At 41.8% G+C, this 21071-nt stretch overlaps 1 protein-coding gene and 1 long non-coding RNA gene across 2 annotated transcripts in view; both read right to left on the bottom strand.

The window, feature by feature from the left end:
- LOC124121423 (cationic amino acid transporter 4-like) overlaps positions 1 to 13239 on the bottom strand; it is a 67127-nt gene extending 53888 nt beyond the window's left edge. Inside the window, exon 1 of the mRNA XM_046484421.2 lies at positions 12784 to 13239. The gene's annotated coding sequence lies outside the window, so the exon portion shown is untranslated. The remainder of the gene's footprint in view (positions 1 to 12783) is intronic.
- A 2503-nt stretch (positions 13240 to 15742) lies between these two features.
- LOC124121426 lies at positions 15743 to 19351 on the bottom strand. The gene is made up of 3 exons (XR_007218570.1): positions 19271 to 19351; positions 16697 to 16869; positions 15743 to 15862 (listed from the first exon to the last, which is right to left on the bottom strand). It is a non-coding gene; the product is annotated as an uncharacterized LOC124121426 (long non-coding RNA).
- Positions 19352 to 21071: the final 1720 nt, after the last annotated feature.

Genomic DNA, 21071 nt, shown 5'->3' on the forward strand with positions numbered 1-21071 from the left:
ACATCAGAAGTGATGCAGGTAGCTGACGTTTAAAACTTAAAATTCACGAGTATGGTTTTACGCTGCTTTTAGCAATATTCCAGCAATATCACGACGGGGGACACCAGAAATGGGCTTCACACATTGTACCCATGTCGGGAATCGAACCCGGGTCTTCGGCGTGACGAGCGAACGTTTCAACCACTAGGCTACCCGACCGCCCCTGATATGTATCTAGATATGCTGACTCCCCGCCCTGGTCCCGCCAGTCACGTAAATAATAAAACGCTGTTTACCTGTGTGGGGATCGAACCAGAACTCAAACTTAGTTCCAATTACTTCATGCATGTGCACATTTTGCACAGGAACTCGTCATTGGTCAGTAAATAAAAATATATACCCCCTGTTTGTAAGTCGAGACAGAGGTATATACAGTAAACTACGTCTATAACGAACACGCTTATAACGAACTGACGGATATAACGAACTTATTTGTTAGTCCCGGCCATTTGTTGTAATTATGTTGTACATATGCTTATAACGAACTACGGTTATTACGAACTACAATTAGTGGTCCCTTTGAGTTCGTTATAACCGTAGTTTACTGTATTTACTGACCAATAACGAGTTTCTGTGACATTTTGATAAACATGACAAACTAGACGTTACAATATATAACTTATCAATCAGTGATTAACATTATGTCTATTTGAACGCATATCAATCAATAAATGTAATTTAGAAAGTAAAATAATGATTAGATGGTAATAAAAAAACAAATAGGTTTTGGTCTGAGGGAAACAAGACGCGGCCTTGTTTAATTCACCCCATTCGGAAACTTCCGGTTAAAGCAAAACCGGAATTGAACAAAATCGGAATACGAATTTCATGCGAACACGGGTTGCGTTTACTGCCTCATGTCAGTCATAAATACAGACGTGACAAAACTATTATCGTAGTAACTAAAGCCGATCAATAACAGCAGCCACAGCAACATGTGGCGACTACCACGGGCAGATTGAGACAATCTGGAAACCATCCATCGTGTGGATGTAACAGCTGCTTCTAAGCTTTGGTAATAACAGAATTTATGATTGACCAAAAGACTATTACTTTTTCTATACAGTTTCTATTTCATCAACGACCGCCTCCGTGGTCTTATGGTAGAGCGTCCGCCCGGAGAGCGGAAGGTCAGGGGTTCGATCCCCGACCGCCATACCAAAAGACGTTAAAAGATGGTACTTGTTGTTACCCTGTCTGGCGCTCGGCATTAAGGGGCTAAAACAAGGACTGGTCGGCTCGGAGTCAGTATACTGTGTCTGAGTGGGGTATTCATGTTAAACTGCGGCATGGTATCTCAGTGAGCTAGCACTATAAATCGGCATCAGTCCGGACTAGTACAAGCATCCACACAAACACACACACGTACATGCACGTCGCTATATAAGTGCAATAATCTTGGACGCGACGTTAAACCCAATTCACCTCACCTCATCTATTTCATCAACATAGATTTACCTGTATGTTGAATTAAGCAGTCGTCTGTCGGAGAATAATTCATACAGATCTATTTGAGAATACAACGAGCGAATGTCGACAGCTGTCTATCTGAGGATAATTCAAACATCACCAGAGAATCGTATATGTCAGAGATTTTCAAATGAGATCAAATTTTTTGTCGATATTATATTAATCATTTTGTCACTTCATATTTGATTGTATTTTCTTCGTTTAAATCGGCAAATGTGAAATATACACAATGATCGTTTTTTGATGTGTTTGTTGTTTAACGCCGCACTCAGCAATATTACAGCTATATGACGGCGGTCTGTAAAAAAAATCAGTGACTGATATCATGAGCATGTACATTATAGTGATGGTTTCCTGCTGAGGTGAAGTGAAATAAGGTTTAACGTCGCGTTCAAAATTATTACACTTATACAGCGAAGTGCATGAAAGCGCGTGCGTGCGTGCGTGCGTGTTTGCGTGCGTGCGTGCGTGTGGGCGTGTTTGACTGCTTGTACTCGTCCGGACCAGTGCCGGTTTTATAGTGCTAGCCTTCTGAAAAACCATGCCGCAGTGTATCTCTTTATTAGAATCAGACAGTCTGATGATGTCCCACTGACTGAAATATAAACTCATTTGAATGTGTACCACAATCACATCGTGTCTATACCTCATAGTAGAGTATTCGAAACCCAATGTAGCATGACCATGAATAATTAAGTACATGAAAAGAATCATTGAGTAATCCCCCCAGCTTCGCCAGTGAGTGTAGAACGTTGTCAGCAATATATAAGCAAGTATACTAATCATGGCTTTGGGCAAAATGGGCTCTACATATTGGGACTATATTTTGGGATCAACCTCAGGTCTACGGTGTACAAGCGAACGTTTTAACCACGAAGTGATCATTGCGCCCTTGGCGACACGAAGATGCGAAAAGTAAGATTGCAGAGCTCCAGATAAGCTGCGTATCTGCGTGAAATACGCATCAGAAATGCAGAAATACGCAGTAAAATATAATCCAAGCGTATCAAATACGCAACGAACATTACAGATACGCTACAAAAATAAAACTTGTGCGTATCATCAAAATATTGTGAAGTAACCCTGCGTATTCGATTAGCAAATCAGCAACTTATTTTGAAATTATAAGTTGGCATTCCGTCAACCTTGCCAAACTCCACGATGACAGTCAGATCATGATCATTTGCCATCACACTTTCTTGTGGAAGTATCGTGGTATTTTTTAGTCCGATAAAGCTCTCGAACCCACACGACACCAGTTTGCAGGGACTAGATGAATAGTGTTTTAAATATTTAACTTAAATACCCACATGTGTAAAAACTAGTGGGTAACAGAAATTTGAATACGCAGATAGAATTACTGATACCCAATGATTTTAAAATGCATGGGTAAAATACCCACAACACCAAAAGCTTATCTGGAGCTCTGCAGATTGTTTGTTTCCGTGCCTCATTTTCAACTCAAATCTTTGTCGCTGTCCGGATTTTTGACATGGCAAGGGCAGATAACCTAACAGTCTACATTGGTACTTGGAACGACTCAACACTTTTAGACTCGTCGAGGTAGCAGTCGCTACGTTCGGTTTTTTCCTGAAAACCTTGAGTGAGTGAGTATGGTTTTACGCCGCTTTTAGCAATATTCCAGCAATATCACGGCGGGGGACACCAGAAAAGGGCTTCACACATTGTACCCATGTCGGGAATCGAACCCGGGTCTTCGGCGTGACGAGCAAACGCTTTAACCACTAGGCTACCCGACCGCCCCTGAAAACCTTGAGACGTGTCATCATATTCATACACGGGTCCAGAGAAGAGGGATGTCCAGGGGTGCGCTACTCAATAGATCAATAACACATTGTAAAATAATACACCATTTGATACCAAAATTTCCTTTTCATCTTAAAAAACGGTTGACAGCCGCCCAGTCCCTTGCAGTTAACCTCGAACTAAGTCATCTCGAGTACTGTGCTGGAATGTGTTTGAAAGCGCCATTTTGAAAGTAGTCCGGAATAGACATTGGCGCCTTCGTGTCTACAAGGGGGTCAGATGGTAGCAGATAGACATATTTCAAGTAATTCCTAATTCTAATTAACGCCATTGATGTAGTGACATGGCAACCACACAATCTCCCCGGCAACACAGGCATCAGAATCGAAGTATCGGAGTTTCAAGGCAGCTTGACCGGTCTTAGGTTCTTTTGTCACGGGGGCACTGGTGGCCCAGTCGTCTAAGGCGCCGCGATTCGCTGTGCAGGGTTGCGTCCCTTGGGCGCGCCAGAAACCTATGATTGTGGGTTCGAATCCCGGTTCGCCCCGATCATGTTTCTAGGTTTGTCAGCACCATACCCGTGCTCGTGGGTTTCACCGAAGTTGGAAACGTCCGAGACCTGCATCACTTCGGGCTTTCCTCCCACATTAAGCTGACACGCCGCGATATAACTGGAATATTGTTAAAAGCGGCGTTAAACCCAACTCCCTCACCCTTTTGTCACAAATTCTAAACGTCACTGCCAGAGAATAATTAGTGTTTATTATCTGCCGAAAAGGCGTTTCAGACAAAAAAGTGATGAAAAGTATATGAATGGATCACTGAAATCAGTGATGTCACCAAGTGTTCCGGAAAATGGAAAGCAGGTCCTGCCGTAAATGTAGCACCAACCACTCACAAACGTTTCATTCAAAACGTGCCAGTGTGTAAGGGGGTGTCAAACCTCCCAGATGGTGTAAGTACTGACAAAAAGCAGAGGCTGATTGCTATCCAAGTTCGTGCCACAATTAGCAGCAATTTGACGTAAGGCTTCGATGAATTGATATTTGTTCGTAGTGATTTGAGAGTACCATATAAGGTTCAGACAGTGATTTCCGCTTCTTGTTTTAGGAATTGACAAATCCCTACAGGTCCTTACCATTTAAAGAAGAACGAATTCGAATTTTCACGATTTGGTACCAATTTTCGAGCCATGACGATCCGACTTAGAATAGGTCTTCGGCAACCCACGCTTGTCTTGAGAGGCGACTAACGGGATCGGGTGGTCAGACTCGCTGACTTGGTTGATGCATGTCATCGCATATATACCATTTGCGTACATCGATCCTCATGATGTCAACCACTGGACTGTCTGGTTCAGACTCGATTATTTACACACCGCCGTCTGGAATATTGCAGAGTGCGGGGTTAAACAAACAAACAAACAAACAAACAAACAAACAAAACAATTTTAGGGCTTGGTAATCAATGGTAATCAATATATATATATATTACAAACCAACAAATTCGGTTTTGAATGACATAAAAAAAAATCAAATTTGATGGGAATGACAACTGAGTCTTGTATTACTTTAATATTCGGAAGGAAGAATGTTTTATTTGGTTCACACGTCTTCGGAAGATTCAGTAAAGAATTGATATTTTTTTAAAGTAAAACCTGTTGCCAGACTGTTCCCAGTATCCTATTGCAGATTGCAGGACAAGAGCAAACCCAGAGCAACCTCGAGCCTAGAAGACCTTCCCTCTTCTGTGGCGAGATCCTTCAGTGAGATGGCATCTGTGGATGATGATCTGGTCCGAGGTATCTGTCCGTCCCAGGATACGTGCCGTGTTCCGAGACTGATGATATATGGCCAGCATCACGATACTGAATAATTACGTCTATACTCAAGGGTACTTGGTTATTCACGGGACGTTAATCTGGTGAGACGAGGGCGTGAGGTCAGGGGGACTACACACAGCTGCTGTCTCAGTCAATTCAGCTATTCCCCCTGAGTAAGGACTGCTGGTTATGTTGTAGAGTGAGTGAGGTGAAAGGTGCGGGTTTTACGGTACGGCTCTGAGTTTTATTTTGCAACTGTTGTTCTGCAAATAGTTTCAAAGTCGATTAGTTTCACACTCAATCTCTCCTTGAACCATATTATTGGGTGGACAGTTGGAAATGCAGAGTTGTCTCCCTTAGCCGTGCAGGGATCTGCCGATAGTTGAATGGAATTACATATTTTGTACTGGTGAGTTGTCTCCCTTAGCCGTGCCGGGATCTGCCGATAGTTGAATGGAATTACATATTTTGTACTGGTGAATATCCTTGTACTTTAAGACCCATATCAGAGCTTTCGGGTTTCACTGAAGTGGTAAAGGTCGACGACTGGTCTTATTTGTTTTCTCCGCCATTAGGATAACATGCCGTCATGTATATGAAGTAAACTCAATGAATACCAGGGATTCGAATCAATGCTTTTGTGGAACGATGCGCTTCAATGGGACGATGAGTTTCAATGAGGCGATGACTTTTAATGGGATGGCAATCGATACAGCTTGCTTCCGGCAACACTCGGATTCGCCCGGCTTATTCCGTGCCACGGGCAGCACAGGAGCGCACTTTGGTTTCAAGGAAAAGTAAACGGAAATACTGTGGGAGACAAAATAATGTCGTTAACTGCCACTATGTGTCCCATTGGGGATGCCGAGTTAAAATGAATCTCAAAATACCAATGGTCTGTCTGGTACAGACTCGAATATTTATACGCCGACGTCATCCAGCTGGTATATTGCGGATTGCGGCGTTAAACAACAAACAAACACAATTCTGAGCTATGTCAAGTGATACAATCGGCTCACCTTAGAGCCAGTGGTCATCTCTGCAAGTATTGGTAGGAATCCATATTCGAACTGGTTTCACAAGTTTCACTATTTCACGTGCCTATCATTATACGCAACACGGTCCCTCGGCAGTCACAACCCTTACAATAGGGTGTTGTTCGATATCAGCTTGTATACGTAATAATTTCTATAAACCATAAATAATAGTTTCTCAAACATCCACCACAAATCATGCGGAGGGATCGGTCGGTGTGTGGTTTACAGTGAAATACAGTAAACCACGGTTATAACGAACACGCTTATAACGAACTAACGGATAAAACGATCTAACTTTTTAGTCCCGACTATATGCTGTAGTTATGCTGTATATATGCTTATAACGAATTACGGTTATAACGAACTAAAATTGGTAGTCCCTTTGAGTTCGTTATAACCGTAGTTTACTGTAGTGCAATGCCACTGATCCGTTCTTGACCGGGTTTTTTAGCTGGTATTCGAATAAGCCGAATAGACCTGAATAGCTTGTGGTAGTCACGAAAACCAAACTGGCTCTAACATAGATTACTTTTTGTGGTAGGGGGCAGTGGGGTAGCCTGGTGGTTAAAGCGTTCGCTCGTCACGCCGGAGACCCGGGTTCGATTCCCGACATGGGAAATTGTGTGAACCCCATTTCTGGTGTCCCCTGCCGTGATATTGCTGGAATATTGCAGAAATCGGCGTAAAAACATACTCACTCACTCTAAGTGACAGTCGTCGGGGATTACCTGTTTAGGTGGGATTTAGACGAGCCGAGAGACCCAAAAATAAAAACTATATCTTGTCATACCTTTCACATGAAGTACAGACAATTATATTAATTTTTAGTTTTTCAGTGATTTGATTTTGATCGGGAAGTATTATGATTTTATTTATTAACAATATATTTTCACTGGAGGAAGATTAAATCATCAAATTCCATTAAAAGCCAAAGAAAATAGAATATTTTAACTGGAATCATCAATAAGTAAGAGTAAGTTTACCATTAACTTGTTAAACATCCTGGCTCAGCGGAAACATCAGCATTCGGTGCCAGGACAAGACCTGACCCCAGACGCGAGACCGCCTCCGTCGTGGAGTGGGTAGAGCGTCTGTCCGGAGAATGGAAGGTCGGTGATTCGATCCCCGGCCGCGTCATACCTAAAGACCCTAAACTATGGTACTTGTTGTTACCCTGCCTGGCCCTCGGCATTGCGGAAATAAAACAAAGACTCGTCAAATCGGAGTCAGGTCTAGGTGGGGTAACCACTGTGACATGTTATCTATAACGCCGGCAGTAGTCCAGACTAGTACAGTAAACTACGGTTATAACGAACACGCTTATAACGAACTGACGGATATAACGAACTTACTTTTTGGTCCCGACTACTTGCTGTTGTCATGCTGTATATGTACTTACAGCGAACTGCGGTTATAACGAACTAAAATTAGTAGTCCCTTTGAGTTCGTTATAACCGTAGTTTACTTTACAAGCAGACATATAAGTGCAATTATATTGAACGCGTCGTTAAACCCCATTTCATCTCCCCACACGGTAACAGCCGAGACGGGCATAAACTCATTTGGCCAAACACGCAATATGGGCCCCGCGTTTAACTAATCTGTTTCACTGAACAAACCTATTCCCCACGGAAATCGTTTGTTCGCTAAAATTGCTAATTTGTGCACAATGCAACATGACAACTCAATAGATCGATACCAGAGGAGACTCGACTGTCATATAACGCCTCATCGAGACGCACCTCGACAACAGATGCAGTGAGTAAGGGAGATAACTTATTACAACGTTGCTCGCGCCTGTGCTTGCTTGTCGGATTACATTGACGTGAATTGGTGATAAGTGTGTGTGTTTAATATGTGATAAGTACATGAATGAGTTTGAACGAGTTAATATGATCAGTTGCATCGTTATTCGTCTATTTTAACCAATTAGGTTATTGATTTCTATTCAAACCGTATTGTCGGAAACAAGTTGAATTTAAGAAAAGTGCCTTGCTAATTATTTTGCAAAACTTGATCTTGAGTGAATTGGGATTTTACCCCAAAATGAACTTTTCTTCACATAACTGATTTGTTTGTTTGTTTGTTTGTTTGTTGTTTCATGCCGCACTCAGCAATATTCCAGCTACATGACGGAGGTCTGTAGATAATCGAGTGTGAACCAGACAATCCAGTGATTGACATCATGAGCATCGATCTACGCAGTTGGGAAACGATGACATGCATCAACCAAGTCAGCGAGCCTGACCACCCGATCCCGTTAGTCGCCTCTTACGACAAGCATGGGCTGCTTAAGACCTAGTCTAACACGGATCTTCACGGGGTACAAGCATGTTTCTTTTAGACCTATTCTAGCCCGGGTCTTCACGGAGTACAAGCATGGGTTGCTGAAGACCTATTCTACCCCGGATCTTCACGGGGGACAAGCATGGGTTGCTGAAGACCTATTCTACCCCGGATCTTCACGGAGTACAAGCATGGGTTGCTGAAGACCTATTCTACCCCGGATCTTCACGGGGGACAAGCATGGGTTGCTGAAGACCTATTCTACCCCGGGTCTTCACGGAGTACAAGCATGGGTTGCTCAAGACCTATTCTACCCCGGGTCTTCACGGGGTACAAGCATGGGTTGCTGAAGACCTATTCTACCCCGGATCTTCACGGGGGACAAGCATGGGTTGCTGAAGACCTATTCTACCCCGGGTCTTCGCGGAGTACAAGCATGGGTTGCTGAAGACCTATTCTACCCCGGGTCTTCACGGGGTACAAGCATGGGTTGCTGAAGACCTATTCTACCCCGGATCTTCACGGGGGACAAGCATGGGTTGCTGAAGACCTATTCTACCCCGGATGTTCTAAGTAATTAAGTATATGTTATGCTCACTCACAAACATGTTCACACAAATAAACCCAGCGGTTTAAACTCCATTTAATTATTTTAACACTTTCAAACAAACAACCTGCCTTGGTATTTGACCAAACATAATATATTAACACTTCCTGAGCTAAAAACATAACTAACGTAAACAAGTTCTTCCTTCTAAAGAAGGAAACGACCCCGATCTGAGCTGAGCATGTCACATGACGAGATTTAAATAAAAATCAGTTGAGTTTTTAACTCAAAAGCGTTTCTCGAATCAAAATCATCTAAAACTCAGGCTAACTTAAGTTTTACGTGGTTTCGAACTCAGTTTGAGTCCATAATTGAACTCAGTTTGGTTTGAGAAATGTATTTTGCTGAGTTTTCTCAAATTTGAGTAAAAACACAGACTAAAGTCAGTTTTTTAACTTAAGTTTGTTTCGAGAAATCGAGGCCTGAACACGTTAGTATCGATAACCGTTCACGCAGTAATTACATGGCTCGGCTTTAACATTCACAAGTCTCACATCACCGACTTATACCCCGTTCACATGAACAACATTTAGTAACGTAAGTAATTTAACACATATGTAATTATACAAACGTGCGTATGTGTAAATTTATATTACTATGCGTTCACATGAAAAGCATCTCAGGTGTGAAAATAAAGTATGTAAATTGTGTAAGGCACACATATTCGTCAGTCTGTTCACGACTTTCAACACAAAAACAGGTTGTTTTCCAGTCAAAGTTGAATGAGAAGAAAGTTTTCGCGTGAAGCAACATGTGTTTGACTTAATTTGTACACAAAGTTTTGACTCCTTGAAACCAAAAGAAAACATCGTCCATTCAACTCTGTTTGGTGTTGGCAAAAGAACAGATATTAATTAGATCATCCTCTTACGTTGACATAAACGTTCACACTGCAATATATACACACAGTGCAAATTTACATTTACATTTGCACCTGCTCCAGACATGATGCAAATTTGCTTCTGATGTGAATATACACACATGAGTAACCGTGTCCACATGACAAGTATACTCACGTTTGTATTTCTATACACGTATCCACATATACACACATATGTGAGGTGAGGTGAGGTGAAATTGGGTTTAACGTCGCGTCCAAGATTATTGCACTTATATAGCGACGTACATGCACGTGTATGTGTGTGTGTGGCTGCTTGTACTAGTCCGGACTGATGCCGATTTATAGTGCTAGCTCACTGAGATACCATGCCGCAGTTTAACATGTATACCCCACTCGGACACAGTATACTGACTCCGAACAGACCAGTCCTTGTTGTAGCCCCTTAATGTATAGAGGCGCATGTGAACAGGGTAGAAGTTAGCGCAACATCCGAGTAACACAAAGTCTTCACGAATACGCTGAATTTACAAGTCTTGTCGTGGAGTGAGTGAGTAGTATTTAACGCTACGTGGTCCAGTGTAAAACGCACATGTAACGGGGTATTCGCAGGACGACGACCCCTCGAATTTTTCCACTCGCAGGACGACGACCCGCCGGTACGCCTTTGATGTGTGGTGTTGTTTTAGGAGGGGATTAACTCCTTGGTTAGTGTCAAAAACTGAAATATGTACACGAAAACTGAAATGTGTTCACTGAATTGGTGAACTCTGATTTTGATAATCTAGTGAGTACCATTTACTCAGCTGATTGACTCAACAGTTACTCTGTTATAAATCTCCGAAACATCATTCTCGATAACCCACAAAATAAACTAGAAAACTTCAAGGCCTTAGGCGTATTCTTAATCAAAACGGAACTAATAAAACGCATCTAAAAACACTATAATCTACCAAATCAAAATTACATAAACACAAACATCCACCATAGCCAGCTCCCTTAGTTCTCCTCCCCAACCCCATCGGCATCTATTCCAAAATCTCAAAATTCCCAAATTCTATATAAGCAACCCCTAAAGCCCCCTCTTGGGTTGCACACACCACTTTCGCCTCTTTAGGAAACACATTAAATGGCCTGGCCGGGCCCGTGTGCGAAATACGCATCAGTCTTTGAGCTGATACAATTTCTAGGAGCTGAACAGCAGAAGACAGAATGTAATCTGCTACAGTACCAGACCGGCCAGCGTCTCCCACCAAAAAAGAAGTTCTGTGATATACAACGCAGAATCGATCAACTGAAGACGAGACTGATCCAGAATGAAGTCAATGTAATATTCTTTGCTGACTCAGTGTCTCATCTTCTCAAACTGTCTTAATTGACCATGACTTTTGTGAATCTTATATGTACGTCATCTTGTACATATACATTCAAATTATTTGTAAATAAATCAATATCCCACCCTTATTGTCTTTCGTTCGTTTCAAATCCAGTTCCACTTTTTTACTTGCTCGAGTTGTTAAAGTAACACTCGATACCCATTGTTTAACTAGATTGGCGGATTAAAATATTCGCAGGATGACGACCTCACTTTTTGCTAGTTTGTTTTCATACGACACAGGGGGTCGTCGTCCTGCGAATGAACCCACGTAACATATCAGGCGAAGCTAAGTAAACGTGGTCACGGAGAAAAGATGTATGGGTGACTGTGTTTGGCAAGCTTCACTCCAGAGAGTTTGTGGGGGTTCGGCCTGCCCCACACTGAAGCGCATCTTAGATGTTTTGTCTCCTTAAGCAAGTAACTTTGTGCGAAATAGACCGCTGTTCACCGAGCAGTGCAGGGGTACCCGGGGAGATGAGATGGTACTGTGACAGTTAACCTTCCAGCGCCTTTGAGTTGTATACTCCCGAGGGAGTTGAGAATGAAATTAGAGTGTCAGTTTAGCCGGGTAATAATGTAGCGCTTTGAGCTTGCTTTAGGGTGTGCATTTGACGCAATTTAAAAATAAACATTGTTATTGTTATTGTTATCATCATCATTATTATTACGCCGTCATATAGCTGGAATATTGCTGAGTGCGGCGTTAAACAACAAACCAACCATTATTATTATTATTGACCAGTGAACATTATTATTATTATTATTATTATTATTATTATTATTGACCAGTTAGCCGATCTCGAAACAGCACAGGGAATAGCTGGGCCACAAGACCACCCGTACTTCCTCCCTAGCCTGGGAATTCCCTGTACATGCTATTTGACATGCCAATCCTGAAGAGATAAAAGGCGGGTCACGGGTCACAGGTCACAGTCACCTTATGTCATGATAAGACATGGTTAGAAATATGTCACCAAAATTTCGAAAAAAGATTAACTGCCTGTGACGTTCTATTCGTAAGAATTATCGCTTTTTTGTTACGTTTTATTACATTTAATTTTATTGTAGATTAATTTCTAATTTAATGTTTATATATTAATCATGTTATTGATATTATTTTACATTATTGCATTTATATTGTCGATTAATTAAACTTTCATTTTGTTCTATATTTACCTGGAGTGGCGCTATACGGTTAGGAACATGCTGACCAAAACACCACATCTATCGTTTTGATAATTCAGCGATTTAATGAAAGCATTTGCCCAAAGACACCTCCTGTCCCACTGCACGTCAAAGGGTGTCAAAAACATTAGTTTTCTGTAAATCCCTGTACGACATCGACACGTTCCTGTTCGAAACGATTTAATTAGTTGGTTTATTGTTTAACGCCACACTCAGCAATATTCCAGCTATATGACGGCCGAAACTATTTAAACATGGATCAAATATACACAGGATATCAACCACGATATTGAACACACGCAGTTTATAGTACAGCACCAGGTTGTTATAACAATATCTATACAATATACTCACATTATCCCAGAATATTGACGTACGTGTCCACCACAAACAGTATTATCGATCCTCACACAATATATCGTCACTTTGTTGCCTTGGCAATTTTCGTGTCAGTTTCATGTCAGTTTCATACAGTCACAACATGTCACTCAAAGCAGGTGTTCGCGAGTCTAAATATAGTCACAGTGTTTTCTTGGCGTCAGTCACCCGCGAAGTGGAATGCGCCGTGTCTTGCTAACCAGTGCGTGTAGTTTCTCTACTTTTCTGCTGTTTTAGCTGCGACTTCAAGTAGTGTCCTCATTGTTTAAGCTTTCTCATCATTATAGAAGCTGTCTCTTCGTGGCAACTGCAGAGGAATTTCCGAAGTTGTTGTCGCGTCAAATTTACTGTAGCAATAAGAAGACCGAGCGGTCACGTGACTACCGTCGAACCGGAATTGAATGGCCAATAGACAAGCCTGGTGTGACAGGCTTATGTTACATGTTAACTTGGTCAGCATATACTTGCAGAGCAATGCTATGAAAAGAGATACTGACAAAAGCTCGCGCGGCCCATTTATACTTTAAAAAATATATAAGTCAACGACAGAGAATAACCAGTCTCGATTATCCAACGAAACAGATTCCATTGAGCGTAAAAGGCAAAATAGCGGTGAAAATGATAAGAATGGATCAAGGAGTGAGAGAGTTGGGTTTAACGCCGCTTTTAACAGTATTACAGTTATATCACGGCGTGTCAGCTTAATGTGGGAGGAAAGCCCGAAGTGATGCGAGTCTCAGACGTTTACCACTTCGGTGAAGCCCACGAGCACGGGTATGGTGCTGACAAACCTAGAAACGTAATCGGGGCGAACCGGGATTCGAACCCACAATTTCTGGCGTGCCCAAGGGACGCAACTCTGCACAGCGAATCGTGGCGCCTTAGACGACTGGGCCACCCGTGCCCCTTAATGGATCAAGGAAAATCAGTGATGACACCAGGTGTTCACGAATAAGATAGGCATCCTGAAGGTATTGGCTCGCGCTATTCTGATGCACCTGGTCACGCGTCCCCTACCTATATATGTGATAAAATATAGATATATGTACATATGCCTATTGAGTAATATTTATGTCGGGCTATTGTGTATATCTTCATAAATGTTATTTAATTAAATGCACAGGTGTGCATAAAGCATAGATGCCGAGGCTATTTAATCTTGTTTACATTGTGTTTCATTTACTCTAATGTTGTAAAATATTAAACGTCAAAGCCAGAGAATAACCAGTCTCGATTATCCACCGAAACAGATTCCATTGGGCGTATAAGGCAGAATAGCGGAGGAGATTATATGAATGGATCACTGAACATCGGGGGCACGGGTGGCCCAGTCGTCTAAGGCGCCGCGATTCGCTGTGCAGAGTTACGTCCCTTGGGCAGGCCAGAAACCTATGATTGTGGGTTCGAATCCCGGTTCGCCCCGATTATGTTTCTAGGTTTGTCAGCACCATACCCGTGCTCGTGAGTTTCACCGAAGTGATAAACGTCCGAGACCTGCATCACTTCGGGCTTTCCTCCCACATCAAGCTGACACGCCGCGATATAACTGGAATACTGTTAAAAGGGCGTTAAACCCAACTCACTCACTCACTCACTCAATGAACATCAGTGATGACGTCAGGTGTTCGCGAAAAGGGTAAACATGTCCTTCCAACACCCGCCACCCACACAATTTGCATAAAATAGTAAGTGTTTGTTTGTTGCCTGATAAAAAGGAAGTCCTAGGTATATTACACATATGTTTATTATCCAAACCTGGCTCCCACAGGAGATATCGCTTGGGTGAGATCAAGCGATATCTACACTGTAGATATTGCTGCAATGAAATTACATCACAATGCTTTGCAGACCATTGTGACATCACTTGTTACCATGACGTCACAATCAAATGACATCACTAATGGCTCTGCTACTGAAGCTGTTTGCAGTACTTTTTACACTGAAGATACTGCTAATTACTGTCTACAAATTGAAAAAGTTGAAAGAACGATGTTGGATGATAAATAAAATCTCACCCTCGTGTCTTTTGATATCAAATATATCAACACTCGTTGATAAAAGTGGCAAAAATCCTCGGCAAGCCTCGGAATTTTTCCACTTTTATCAACTCGTGTTGATATATTTGATATCAAAAGACACGAGGGTGAGATTCTCTACATGTTACACATTCCCTTGCTTCTCGGTAGTGGTTGACACAAGTATACGGTCCAAGTTCGCGGAACATGGTGTTATGGTCTGCCCGGAGAGCGGAAGGTCCGAAGTTCGATCCCCGGTCGCGACATGTTAAAAGACGTAAAAAGATGGTACTTGTTGTTACCCTTCCTGGCGCTCGACTTTCACGGGCTAAAACAAGGACAGATCGGCTTTGAGTCATTATACTGTGTCTGAGTGGGATATTCATGTTAAACTACGGCATGGTGTCTCAGTGAGATGGCACTATAAATCGGCATCAGCTCGGACTAGTACAAGCTGTCACACAAACACACACACACACACACACACACACACACACACACACACACACACGAACGTACATGCGCGGTCGCTATATAAGTGCAATAATCTTGAACGCGACGTTAAACCTCACCTTACCTCACCTCACCTCACCTCACCTCACCTCAACTGTTGTAAACGGCTCTAAAAAGTATGTACGAAATGTAATTGACGCTCACATTTCAATAATTTATTGGAGAATGAACTCTCATAGAGTGAGGGCCAAACTGTAGAAACGACGGAGCTTGTGTCTAAAGCAAAACTGTGTCGTTCATACGCTCATGAAGTTCACCACGCGGTTTTACACGGCTCTAGTTCAAGATGTGTCAGTGATATATTTCCTCAGTGCGTGTGCACGTGCGCGCGTTCATGTATCAAATTGCTTACAAAAAAAAAGAGAAATGGTGATTTGCAAGAAATTTTTATTAAAATTGCATTGACAGCCAGAGTAGACAGACAGACAGACAGACAGAAAGCCAGAGTAGACAGACAGACAGACTGACAGCGGTGAAGACAAAGACTGAAACCAGTTTTTGACGTCGGTCCACGTTGATCTCGTCACCTGAAAAAAAAAAGTATAAAAATGTTTATGTGTAAAAAACTTCCTTGTCTTCATTCCGTGTCATATTATCACCCAAATAGGGTTTTCTGCAGCCTCAGTTCAATGAGACAGAACTGAGGCGGCAGAATTTCTGCAGACATCAAGATGAAACTCTCAAATTGTTTGGGTAATTTTTGACAACTTCCTTGTATTTTTGGTGGTTCTTCATTGTCAGTAAATTTCTGCTGACACGTGACAATACAACCCAACTAATTCCAACGGAAAACTATAAATTGGCATAAGCAATAACGGTAAAAAAACCTATTTAAATACTTTTTAATGATATGTTAATAAGGACATATAATGGAAAGGAAACATGTAGTTTAGATTATATATCATATGTAACCAAAATATAGCCTATGTTTATTTGATAAAAAGTATAAGCAGTCCTGCGTTGTCTTTTATATGTGTGGGTACATTGGTAGCCCAGTCTTCTGAGGCGGCGTAATTCGCTGTGCAGAGTTGAGTCCCTTGGACACGCCAGAAACCTATGATCGTGGGTTCGAATCCAGGTTCGATCCGATTATGTTTCTTAGCTTTTCAGCAAAGAACCGTGCGTATAGCTTCACAAAAGTGGCAAACGCCTGAGACCTGAATCACTTGTGGATTTTCTCCCACATTAAGCTGACCAACCGTGATACAACTGGAATACTGTTCAAACCCAACCCACAAACTCACTTTTATATAAAAAGCATTTTGGATTGAAAGTAACGATAACGTATCCTCAATAACTACACATTCCGTGATTTTGGTTCCGTCGGTATATAATTAATATTGAAAGACAGATAGACGTACATGTTTCTATTTTCCTGTTGTTGTGATGATGAGGGGGATGTTGGCGGAGTGGCTGCCGCCGCTGCTGCCGCCCATGGGGTAGGGGATGGGGATGGGGATGCCGTGCCTGCTGTGGTGGCTGTGGTGACTGCCGTGATGACAACAGCAGGCGTCGGAGTAGGGCGTCAGGCACACTGGAAACACAAGTGTATGTTCAGATATGTTTATTTTCAACGACGGTGAGTTATGGATGATATGTGAAAGTCCCAAGTATTTAAAATAGGTAAGCAATAATAATGGCTGCAGTCCCTTAATATGGAACCTTATGACAGACTGTCTTGAACACAGCACAGGACCATTCTATGTACGTTATCAACCTTTTCTTATGGATGCCGGCTTTCCTCCCACATTAAGCTGACACGCCGTGATATGACTGGAATACTGTTAAAAGCGGCGTTATTCCTAACTCACTCACTCACTCACTCACTCACTATGGATGCCGGGGCACGGGTGGCCCAGTCGTCTGAGGCGCCGCGATTCGCTGTGAAGAGTTGCGTCCCTTGGGCATGCCAGAAACCTATGATTGTGGGTTCGAATCCCGGTTCGCCCCGATTATGTTTCTAGGTTTGTCAGCACTATACCCGTGCTCGTTGGTTTCACCGAAGTGGTAAACGTCTGGGACCTGCATCTCTTCGGGCTTTCCTCTCACATTAAGCTGACACGCCGTGATATAACTGGAATACTGTTAAAAGCGGCGTTAAACCCAACTCACTCACTCACTCTTATGGATGCTGGATATGTATGGTTAGGAAGTTTTCAATGAAATACTAATTGGCATGTTTAGTCAGGAATGGAGACAAGTTCTTGAAAACAGTTCAATATACCGTTAGATTCATTTAATCTTTAATAACACGTATAATTAACAGGACACATTGACAACATGTGGGCTTTGAAATGTAAATATAAATGAGCAGAAGTTGTCCATGGACGAAGGCTATAGAATCTGGGTATTCCCTCCTTGTGTTGAAGACAAGTTTCAATTCCCTTAAATATGTAATGAATATAAATTGCTGAGACCATGTTTACTCCGATCCTAAGCTTGTTAACAGAAACTACTCACATCTCGTGATGTACAAACCCAATACAAAACACACATACTTTATGGATAACGCGTTTCGGAAAAGATCCTCAGACCGTTGTCAAACAAGAAGTTGATATCCATAAATTGTGTCTACTTTGTCAACTGCTAAATAATTCCTATCTTAACTGCAATTTAAACTCAACATAACCTTGCATGTCTTAACGTGTAACTATGGCATTGGGACGTGCTAAATAGATATATGTGATATTCAGTATTCCTCACCCGTGAAGATCCGGGGTAGAATAGGTCTTCAGCAACCCATGCTTGCCGTAAAAGGCGACAATGCTTGTCGTAAGAGGCGACTAACGAGATCGGGTGGTCAGACTCGCTGACTTAGTTGATGCTTGTCATCGATCCCAATTGCGTGGATCGATGCTCATGATATTAATCACTGGATTGTCTGGTCCAGGCTCGATTATTTACAGACCGCCGTCATATAGCTGGAATATTGCGGAGTGCGGCGTAAAACAACAAACAAACCAACCAACCAACCTCACCATGGAATGTGGGCGGGGATCTAATGTACAATTAAATCTTATTCAGATTTAACTTTGATGGAACAGTTGCGCTGACATCCATTACTGTTTACTCTGCTAAACAAACAATTTGGTTATAATGCAGCTGAAATCGAAAATTAATGCTTTTTTAATAAACTGTATCTTCGAGGGCTGACACCGCCTTAAAGTTGCAAACAAAGGAAAATAATAACGCTGTTCTTCGGCAGATATATATGCTGACTTAATTTTGAACTGATCAATTTAGGAGGAAAGAACAGGAACGATGGACTGTAATTTATTTTATTTTATTTGTTTTCGGAGAAAATCCCTCAGTTTATATTATAAATTATGCAAATGGCTAATCATTGATAGAACCGTCCTTGAATAATTATTCCTAGAGTTTCTAATAACTAAAACAGCTCAACTCACTGAAAGAACAAATGTTTTATTTGGGATAACAATTTCTTAGTAAAGTACAGATTCTCGTACTTTTTTGGGTTGAGTCCCATCCGGGGTTCAAACCCACACTTGCCAGAGTGAGGCACCTAATCGCCAGCGATCTAACCCACTCAGCCACCGAGGCTTCCACAAAAATGAAAGTCCGACAACTGGTAGTCTAGATCACGTACTTTGAGTACCCCTCTGACAATTGTACAAAGTACTGTACTTTACTAAGAAAGTGTTATCCAAAATATAACATTTGTTACATCTGACCACTTTCTAAATGGCATTGTGTTCTCATCACTGAACAACTAAAACAGCTCAACTCACTGAAAGAATCCTTTTCATTGTGTTTGATGCAATTCAAACTTAAGCATGATTATCTTAATTCATTAAAGTTAAAGTCCGCTCTTTTTTATATTACTTTCGTTATATCGCCACAGAAGAGAGTGGACATCCAGGGCCATTATATATAATCTATACTCTCCATACTGTAAGAAAGAAATAGTTGCTTACCGGCCATGAAGAGAACAACGAAGAGTCCAAAGAAAGTTCTCATCTTGTAGTTGTGCTGTGCTGTGTTGTGTTGTGTTGACTGAGACACTGTGACCATGAAAACTTGCGGCGATGCTTTTATAGAATCCACAAGTCCTTTAATACGCCTTTAATCCGATTAAAAACCACAGGGTCGCCATCAGGTTGGCCTTCCCACTGTCTTCGCTGTTAGAAAACCACATGTTCGACCACATAAGTAAACCTCAGGCGATGACAAGTGAAACATCTATCGTGACTCTACAATTTCAATTTCAACTCAAACCACCGGCCGGTGGTACATGATTAACATAATAGCATACATATATACAAAAATACAATGTGATCAAATGGCAACCGTGGTTTACTTTAGTACAGAAAGTAATATTTTACAAATTTAGACAGTTTTTAAGGTTGTAAGTTCTCATATTTGACATCAAATGCTTAAAGGAAATAATGTTTGACCAGTTTAGATATCTATTATCAATTAATTTTTTTCTTTGCTTGTCAAAATATTCACATCTAAAGAGGTAGTGGAACTCGTCGGCTATGGCAGGGGAGGTACAAAGCTTACATGTGCGATATTTGTGTGGGATGCCCTCCCAGCGGACACTCTCAATCGGTATATTATTATTTAGGGTTCTGAATTTTAAAATTGGAGTAAAGATTTCTGGTGATGAGAGAAGATATTGTTCAAGTTTGAAATTTGTTTTGTAAATTCTATAGTTGCAAGCTTTGGGGTTTGTAGAGCTTGAATAAATTGATCTTTTAAAATGTTTTCAATTTTTTAGACTAACCTACAAACTGTCCTATAGTGATTGGTTAATCAGGGGTTTCAAATCACAATAACAAATTCTTGAAAAAGCCGAGTTGACGGCCACAGAAGATAATATTTATGAGAAAGTACTTTTATTTTTAATCATTGCCGGAATGCCTTTTTAAGATAACAATATGACTTGTACACGTAGCAGGGTTGCGTTTCCAACAATATTTAAACTATTTGTAGCAATACATTTTGGGCAGAATGCATGATCGGAATCCTGAGAGAGTGAATTTTAATATTAGAGGAAAACACGGAGTTTAAAATTTGCATTTCTTTCCCTGACTGTAATCACGTCCTGTCTGCGACATCATTGTGACGTACGGTGCGACATCATTGTGACGTACGGTGCAACATCATTGTGACGTACGGTGCGACATCATTGTGACGTACGGTGCAACATCATTGTGACGTACGGCGCGACATCATTGTGACGTACGGTGCGACATCATTGTGACGTGATGTGCGACATCATTGTGACGTACGGTGCGACATCATTGTGACGTACTGTGCGACATCATTGTGACGTACGGTGCGACATCATTGTGACGTACGGTGCGACATCATTGTGACGTACGGTGCGACATCATTGTGACGTACGGTGCGACATCATTGTGACGTGATGTGCGACATCATTGTGATGTGCGACATCATTGTGACGTGATGTGCGACATCATTGTGACGTGATGTGCGACATCATTGTGACGTACGGTGCGACATCATTGTGACGTGATGTGCGACATCATTGTGACGTGATGTGCGACATCATTGTGACGTGATGTGCGACATCATTGTGACGTACGGTGCGACATCACTGTGACGTACGGTGCGACATCATTGTGACGTACTGTGCGACATCATTGTGACGTACGGTGCGACATCATTGTGACGTACGGTGCGACATCATTGTGACGTACGGTGCAGAACGAAACATGCATATGGCAATGCACGTTTCGTTTTCTGTTG

This window comes from Haliotis rufescens, unplaced genomic scaffold (assembly GCF_023055435.1).
Source record: "Haliotis rufescens isolate VD_foot unplaced genomic scaffold, xgHalRufe1.0.p SCAF_55, whole genome shotgun sequence".
NCBI lineage: Eukaryota > Metazoa > Mollusca > Gastropoda > Lepetellida > Haliotidae > Haliotis > Haliotis rufescens.